The sequence below is a fragment of the Urocitellus parryii genome, chromosome 3, assembly GCF_045843805.1.
Source record: "Urocitellus parryii isolate mUroPar1 chromosome 3, mUroPar1.hap1, whole genome shotgun sequence".
Taxonomy (NCBI): Eukaryota; Metazoa; Chordata; class Mammalia; order Rodentia; family Sciuridae; genus Urocitellus; species Urocitellus parryii.
Window position 1 is genome coordinate 98,318,465 of NC_135533.1, and position 9,526 is coordinate 98,327,990.

A 9,526-nucleotide genomic window follows, 5' to 3' on the forward strand; every position below is an offset into this window, starting at 1 on the left:
AAAACAATGGTCGGAGCAAACAATAAACAGTTCTGAGTTCAGGGGGTGGTCCATTAAGCCTTTTAAACATTGGGTTGGGAGGGGTTTTAGATAATGAAGGGAGGATAGAAGGAGCAATGTGATGTTTTTCCCAGTCTGTGGTTTTAATGTCGTTGTTAGTAACAGGCATCAGGGTCGTCATGATTCCTTCCTGGAGTGGAACAAGGAGAATGTGGCTATTCTGGTCAACATCCTGAGTGGTCCACGGAGCAGCAGTTGCAGGCACAGAGGTTGTCCATACGTAATCTCTTGATGAGACTTTGAAGTTGTCCAGCTTCTGCTCACAGGGCTTTTTCAGATCTTTGGGAACTTTCATGTAGACAAGGCAGTGTACAGCCCTAGGAAATCAGGCTTTAGTTTTCATGGACCCCAATTGAGTAGAGAACGAGAAAAAGAGGATTTTGGAGATATTGGAGGAAAGCAGAAGAATTTAAATTTTGGTCAGAACTGATAATATATGCAGGATGACAGTATCTAGTCCTGTTTAAAGATAGATAATATGATCTCAAATGTAAGACACAGGATTAGAATTTGATAAATCACAGGGTGTATGATAGCTTTCTGTTGAAATACAGAATTTCCTTCTGCAGTCCCTTTCTTTGACCAAAAGATAATCAAAGTAAGATTATTTATTACAGAATAAATCTGGTCTCATTAGGTACAGCCTGATTATTTATGCAAGTGTAGTAGGAGTGGTAACTGACCACACAGGTCTTTTTTAAAAGTTTGTTTTGCTGGGATTTCTTCATAAGGAACCTTAGATTGGATGTTCAAAGGCCATTCAAAGCTAGCAAAACAAGCCAAGAACTTGCCATCAGACCTCACCTGTATTACCCGTAGGTTTGAGTGAATTCCTTCCTTACTGAGATCCCTAGAACATCCTGAGGTTCTTGTATCTTCTAAGACAAGCTCCTCCTTACTCACCTGTAAAGCAGAAAATCCTCTAAGCCAGGCATGAAACCAGGTCTTCCAAGTCAGGTTTGTAAGCATTGGCTCCATAATATCACCCTTAGTCCTTTTGAATTTGTAATGGTTAATTTGAATTGTCAACTTGATTGGATTAAGAGATGCCAGGATTAAGAGGCTTCTGGGTGTGTCAATGAAGGTGTGTCTAGGAATGATTGGCAAGTGGTGTAGCCAACTGAAGTGGAGACCATTCCTAAGCATGGGTAGCATTGTCCAATAAGATGGTGGCTTGGATGGAATAAATGCTAGAAGAGCAAGGAAGCAGCAACAGATACAAGCTTGATTCTTCTGGAAAGGGCTTCTGATTGTTGCTGCGTTTACCTGAGGATATAGACTCTCCTGCCTTCACTGTTACAAAGAAGACTCTGCCCGTGATTTTCCAGGGAGTTTCCAGAAGCCTCCAATCTCAGACTGAGATAGCACTCTTTATCCCTCTTGTTCTAAGGCTTTAGCCTCTTGGAATGCTCAGCTACTGGTACTTCTAGCTCGTCATCCTGCAGAGAGCCATTGTGGACTATCCAGCTTCTGGACATATAAGCCAATAGAATAAATCCCCTTTATACAATCATTCTCCTTGTTAATTCTGTTCCTCTAGAGAACTCTGACTGATACAATATTGTATGGTCATATTGGTTCTATGTCTGTCATTCCCAAACACGACATTCTGGACAAAGCCAGGGTTAGATAACCAATGTTTCCAATTAATTGTCATTACAGGAGAAGAGATTAGTATTGAACATATATGCAAATACTTATATTGACACAGGAGAAGAATGAGGAACTTAACAAGAGTTCCTAATTCTGGAGGCATCAGTAAAGGAGAGAAAAAAGATAGATGTTTTGTTTCTATTTACAAGATATAACCTATGAAATGATTATGAGTTACAGATAAAAGAAGGAGGAGTCAGGCACCGTGGTGCACCCCTGTATCCCAGCGGCTTGAGAGGCTGAGACAGAAGGATCGAAAGTTCAAAGCCAGCCTCAGGAATTTTGAGGCACTTAGCAACTCAGTGAGACCCTGTCTCTAAATAAAATACAAAATAGGGCTGAGGATATGGTTCAGTGGTCAAGTGCCCCTGGGTTCAATCCCTGGTAACACACACACACACACACACACACACACCACGGGGTTTCTTTAAATCCCCCCAAACAAAGCCATAAAAATTATAATCATTGTTCATCAATTCATTCAGTCTCACTTGATTTGTTCTTGTCCTGCTGGATCTGGGATTAGCATTTTCATGAACTCATCAGTTTCTTTACTAGAGTTCTGGAAATTCTTGCTCAGTCCAGTGGTTTAATTTTAGTTATTTAAGCAATGCCATTAGAGGCTTGTATTCCAGAGGACTTGTTTTGTCCTCCCCATGTGTCTGACAGCCCTTTTTGTGGAAGACAAAGCATTCTACTTTGCAGGTAGTTTTAAGGGCTTTTGGGGGAATGCATCAGAGTAAAAGAACTACTTCTTGTGGATGAACAATCTTACATTGGTCACGGTTCAAGATTTGATGAGAGTTTGTTATAAAAATAACAAAATTGAAAGGAAATTTGGTTGCTTCTGGAAAACATGACTCTTTAAATATTACCTGTATTATTATGAGTATAAACATTTATTCCAGGATACATCATTGACAGTGAAGGCATGGATGAACTTTCTGTAATTTTATATAATTCTGGAAATGTGTTTCTATTAATAATTTTTAACCATACATATATAACCTAGGGAAGGTTATGCATCTCTTATTTGACAATGTTCTTATGTTATTTAACCTGTGTAATTAATTTTTAACAATTCTCTTTTCACAAGGTGAAATTACTCCTTTTAAGATTTTTTAGGATTCTCTGGAAAATCTTAAAGTCAGTATGAAATCAATATTTCATTTAGGGTGTGATTTGGGAGAAGTGAACATTAATATATTTGTATTCAGCATTTACTCTATATATTTGTATCCTATAATAGAGAGCAAAATGTCATGTATACCCAATGATTTGAAGAGTTGATGAAGTTGGATAATAGATCACTGTGAAATAATAGTTATTTATTTAACCGAAGTGACAATAAAAGATTCCACAAGTAAATATAGAAGGTAATATGATAGGAGAAGAAGGAAAAGGAGGAGAAGAGGAGGAGGAGGAGGAGGAGGTGGAGGAGGAGGAGGAGGAGGAGGAGAAGGAGGAAGAGGAGAGGAGGAGGCTAGGGAGGGGGAGGAAGAAGAAGAAGCAGAAATGAAAACCTTAGCTCTTTTAAAAAGTGAGAAAATACTTTGTTCTCTTATTTAAGCACATGATTAAGTCAACATGGAACACAGTAAATTATTAAGATGCAGAATCTTAGTTGCATGAATGATTATTAGTAAGCTCTTTGTTGCTGTGACCAAAATACCTGACAAGAACAGCTTAGTGAAGGAAAGATTTATTTTAGCTCATGATTTCAGAGATTTTAATTCATGATTGGCTGGCTCCATTGTGTTAAGCCTGTGTTGAGGCAGAATATCATGGAAGAAGAGCATGTTGGAGGAAAGCTTCTCAGCTCATGGCAGCCAGAGAGCAGAGAGAGAGAGAGAGAGAGACATATGGGATGGGGATGGGTGGGGAGGAGTAGAGATCCAGAGACAACATATAATCCTCAAAGGCATCTCTCCAAGGACCTACTCTTACAATTAGGTCCCACCTCCTTTAGCTCACAATAATGCCTGCACACTATTAATCCACGGTATAGTCCTTATAATCCAGTCTCTTCCCAAAAGTCCCACCTCTGAATATCACTGTACTGAAGACCAAATCTTCAATACATGAGCCTTTGGGGATTATTCCACATCTAAACCATAATAGATGGATTATTCAAAAGGTGAAGAAAATCTTTAAAATGTTTTATTAAGAGCAGACTACCAACCCAAGAAAACTTTTGTCACTTTTCAGCAAGGAGAAAAAAGATCTTTTGTTTTGCATTCAGGTACTATTAATATAAAAGCTTACACTGAAAACAGAACCTTAAAAAGAGACCCATCCAACCGTAGCCAGCTTAGACTACATGACATGAAATTCTTTTTGCCGCAAATCTTCTGAAGCTTTCTATATACATTCAGATTTTTCTTTCTACTCTCCCTCTTTATTATTCTGGAACTACCAGTGGTTTTATTTTAGGACAAAATTGTTCTTTATTTTTTCCTTGACAAAAATATATCTTACATTGCTTGTATGCTTTTGTATAATGCCATTTTCCTCTTACTATTATTATTTCTAGTAGTTTCATTTACATATATTGATTATAATTAATTTTTGTCATTTAGTAACTTTTACTTTACTTAGAAAACTAGAACATGGGTAATTGTAAACGGTATTATACACTAGAATTCTTCAACAGACAGCAAAGTTTATGAATATTCCATCTCATAATTTTTAAATGCTTCCTTAGAGAGTATTTTTATTCATTATGTTAAAAAAAAATCTACTAAAGTACTAGGGAGACAGCTTAGAAGAGCAGTTGCCTAGCATGTAAAGGGTTATGTTCCATCCACACTACTGAAAAAAAAGAAAGGAAAATAGTCTATTAAGGGGCCCTCTTATTTTTAGTCTCTCTGTGAAAGAAAGAAACCCAAAATATTTAAGTTTAAACTTATGTTTAATAATTAGTATTCTAAAGATATTTTACTTAGAAATGATCTAGACACTTAATAAATACCAATTACTTCATTACTTAGCATAACTTTAAGGTTGCAAGGCACTAACAGATTGTGGAAACTTTAAATTTTTTTTTTTTAGTTGTTGATAGATACCTATTTTATTTATTTTTTTATGTGGTGCAGAGAATCAAACCCAGTACTAGGCAAGCACTCGACCACCAAGTCACTGAAACATTTTAAGCAGACATATTATCAAACATAGTTATTGTTGGAAAGTTCATTCAGGGAAAAAAATTATTCTATTTATATCAACTTAATTTGCATTTTAACAGCTAGGCTTTAGAATTTTTAGGAAAATTTCATAGGCTATTAAGCAAAATTAACCACAATTTAACTCTTACTATCTGAAGCTGTTTCCTGGTTAACTATGTTTACAACACATGCATGTTAGGCAAGTATCAAAAATTTCCAAAACAGGTCACATGGTGTCTACGTGATCTTCAGAGGCTACGGCATCAGACCTTGGCCAAACTAAAAGATGACACCAGCATCCAGGACCAACTTTGAACCTGCAAGGGGTAGAAGAGGAAGAGGAGAAGGTGATTTGAGCCAACTCTTAGAGCAGTTTTCAAACAGAGACCCGCCCTCTCCTTCAAAGATAAATCCAGACAAAATACTGAGGAGACCCCTGAAGAAGTTCATAAAAAAAAAACTTCAAGAAGGAGTTGCAAGAGAAGCATGAGAGCCGCTGCAAGAGGAAAAAACAAGCACTGAGGACATACAATCTCCTCTTCAGTGTCAAAGAAGCCTGCCCACCTCCATGTTCATGGTCCTCCAACAGATGAGGAAGATGGAGATTTTGAAGAGGAGTGTGATGTTGGTGACACCACGGCTCTTCTTGCAGAACTGGAAAAAAAAAATGTAAAGAAGAAAGAGCAGAAGAGCAGGCCAGGAAGGAATTAGAACAAAAACCTGAAAAAGAATTCTCAGAGAAAACATTCTCCATGGAAACCCTCTCCTTGATCTCACGGGCCCATCCCAGCCTCAGGCCAACTTCAAAGTTAAAAGAAGGTGGTGGTGTCTTTGAGAACTGTGCAAAAGGTATAGATGATCAGAAGAAAGATGAAAGATTTGTAAATGATACACTGAGATCTGAATTTTATAAAAAGTTCCTGGAGAAACATACTAAGTAGTTCCATATTTTTGCTTAATTGAAGACTGTAAAATGAAAAAAAATAAAGCAAAACAAAACCTTGAAAACAAAAGCAAGAAACCTATAAAAGTTAAGTACATGTTTCTTGTTTTGTTCTTCTGCTGTTCTTTTTTTTAAAAAATATATTTATTTTTTAAGTATTTAAAATAAATATTTTTAAAATATTTATTTTAGCTTTAGGTGGAGACAATATCTTTATTTTATACTTATGTGGTACTGAGGATCGAACCCAGTGCCCCGTGCATGCTTAGGCGAGTGCTCTACCACTGAGCCACAACCCTAGCCCCTCTTCTGCTGTTATTGATAAACACAAAGTAATAGATATCAAGCTATCCATTTTTATTGCATCTGTCTTTTTTTTTTTTTTTTTTTTTTTTTTTTTGGTACCGAGGATTGAACTCAGGAGTGCTTAAGCACTGAGCCATATCTTTTTTTTGTATTTTATTTAGAGACAGAGTTTCACTGAGTTGCTTAGGGCCTCGCTAAGTTGCTGAAGCTGGCTTTGAACTCGTGATCCTCCTACCTCAGCCTCTCAAGCAGCCGGGATTATAGGCATTCGCCACCATGCCCTGCTGTGTCTGTCATTTCTTTAATGTATAATTTTTATAAACTTATATTTCTAGTGGTATAACGTAAACTTATTTGATTAGCAAACTCAAGTAGAAAAAAATGTATGCTTATATTATGCTTAATGTTGATAATTCAGAAAACATACCTGTTTTTATTAAATCAACAATATCAAATTTGTCTTATTGACCATATTTACCCAAATCATGTGACTATGTAAAACATAGGCCTTAGTTCTTACACCTCTGAGAGACTTAGAAAGAATTAACTTATATGTGCTTATTTCTCTCTAAGCCTATTAAAATAGAATTTATAAAGCAATTTCATATGCTAATTTGGTAAAACCCATCCAGAAGCAGCAAAATACCACACTTTAATATATACATCCATAAACATATAGATAGACACAAATGGAGAGGTTATAGCTTTCATTCTAAAATGTAAGCTCTGAGTCAGGCATTAACAGAGGAATGCAAAACTCACTAGTTTACATTGAGTTGTTTTTGTCTTTGGTCCACTTAAAAATTTCACTCAAATTTTGTTTCTGGAATATGGAGTAAATTGAGGTCAATGTGAGGGTTAACATTTCCCTCTGATATATTTTTTTTTTTATCAGTTGTAGTTGAACACAATATCTTTGTTTTATTTATTTATTTAATTTTTAATGTGGTGCTGAGGATCGAACCCAGGGCTTTGCACATACTAGGTGAGCGCTCTACCGCTGAGCCACAATCCCAGCCCCTTCTCACTGTTATTTTTAGAGGAGACTTTTAAGATTTTTCTCTGCCTGGCGTGGAATCTTATGAGAGTTCTGAGTAAAGTTCTAGGTGAGGGACTGAGGATATATCACATGGCTCTCTGAATATCTCCAGAGTCCATACAAGTGGATTAAAATATCTCACCTGCTTCAAATTAGCATTTTAACGTGCAAGTGGCTCTCTTTGAAGGTTCCAGGTGGGCAGGTAGAGGTCTAAAGTCCCAGCGATTCTAGGGAGTTGAGGGACTGGAGTGGGAAGGGAAGGGTCTTAGAAGAGCCAGTATGGGACATTTAACTCTTTTCAGAGGAGCACTGAAGTTCTATATTATCTTTAGTGAAGTCATACCAACCAGAAAGACAAACTAGTCCAAAAATGGTGCAGCATCGGCAGGGATTTGGGGGAGGGGGGGTTTCAGTTGATGAAGATCTTCCCATGAGAGAAGGAGGATAAAGTAGGGAGATCAGAGAGGTCTTGAAACAAATGTTGGGAAGAACTTTTGGCACCTTTCAACCAGAGAAGACTGGGATCCTAATTCTGCTTCAGAGATCATACTCATACTAAATGTGACTCGAATGAATACACCCTTTGATGACTTAACTATGGGCACAAGAGACAGCCCAAAGAGGGCATGGAAAAGGTACTCCCCATAAGATCATTCAAAGGTAGTAAAAAAGCAGGAATAACATGTCAAGGTGGCAGAAGCAATGAGAAAAGAAAGGATTTAGATTTGGAAAATCCCATGAGAGATGTTGATGATATAAGAATGCACAATGCACTTGGTAAGAAGATAATGCACTTGGTGTCTCACACCCTCAGCCTGATAATTGTCCCCTCGACACACAGATCCAACAGTCTGCAACTTTAGCATGTGGAAGATTAGACCAACTCTCTGATTTCCAAAGCCAAACTGCTGGGACACAAAATCAAATGGAAGCAGAACCTGGGCTTATTGGTGAGCAAAGATCTTATACCTGAATTCTGCTCTATGATGTACCTTCTAATGACAAATAATACTTTTAGATTGCACAACAGAAAACAGTACAATGGGACATACATTTGCTAACTATAACATGAGCCATAGTATCCTAACAACTAGTTGTAGTCAAACTTTTCTCCTATAAATATAAAGAAAAGAAAAGAGAGGTTCTCACCACCCTTATTGACCCAGACCCAGAACAGACATCTGGGAGTCATAGCTAGTAAGAAAATGTGCTTTTGCACCTCTGGATAGAGGGCTCAGCTGCAGTCTCCCACGTCAGACCAGGTCACCTTCATCCCCAAAACTGCTAAGAAGAAACCTGTCATCTTAGCCCTAAATGGTTTGAAACCTATGATGTAGTTGACAATGGATGAATCAATAGAAAAAATATTTTTATTCTTATGAATGCAGCAGCACTTTATAATGAGTAATTCACTGAAGCAGCCAGAGTTGAACAAAAGGTTTATAACTTAACAAGAGGGAGAGTTAGGGGCTTCAAAGAATGTTCTGATGAGGCTGTTAGTGTTTTGTTGTTGTTGTTGTTGTTGTTATTGTTGTTGTTGTTTGTTTGTTTGTTTTAAATATCTAGGTGCCCGGTCAGTCACCTTCCCAACTGGAGACTTCCTTTTATTGGTATGGGTGTGTGTGTGTTGGGGGGCGGGGTGCAGGTGATCTCTTAAGCTCTTCTTAAATTCAGATAAGGTACATTCAGATAAGATTTCTCTCTGCATCTGCTCTTGGGATCCTTCATTAGGAAAGAAAAAAGCAGAACATCGCCGGCCTACAACTATAAGATAGGAAGTCCAGTCTCCTGATTTTCTGTCACTGATCTCTCCTCTCCCTCCTACATGTTTTGGAAGAATTTTTAATGGCATGGAAAAAATACTTATCATTAAATATTATTTGTTAAAGGAAGACCCAGAAATAGATCACAAGATGCAAACAGAATTTATTTCTGGGTGGTCAAATGACAGGTGGATTTGATCTGCTTTGGATATTTTCCTTTAGTTTTCACAAAGAGTATGTATGCATCTTGCAACAAGAAGAAAATGAATGTAATTTGAAAAAATGCAGCAAAATGAAGACTGGGAGTAAACACCAAAACATTAACAGTGGCTTTCTTTGTGCAGAACTATAAGTTTTTATTCACCAGGTTGTCACTGGGTTGTGTTCTTGAGTTCTAAAGGAGGTAATTTATCTTAAATTCAAAATACTTGAATTATCCAAACAACAAACTTAGCAATAAAATAAACATTAAGAAATGATCACCCATTTTCAAGACTGCTCAAATAAAATAGTTGAAAATGAATTTGGTATTGTGATCTGTGTGGTGAAATATGGATTGTCTTGAGCTCATTTCTTACTGTGGTAAGAAATTTGATTT

At 37.1% G+C, this 9,526-nt stretch overlaps 1 pseudogene; it reads left to right on the plus strand.

Annotated features, from left to right (window-relative positions):
• Positions 1-5,163: 5,163 nt before the first annotated feature.
• LOC113197975 (spliceosome-associated protein CWC15 homolog pseudogene) lies at positions 5,164-5,818 on the plus strand (annotated as a pseudogene).
• Positions 5,819-9,526: the final 3,708 nt, after the last annotated feature.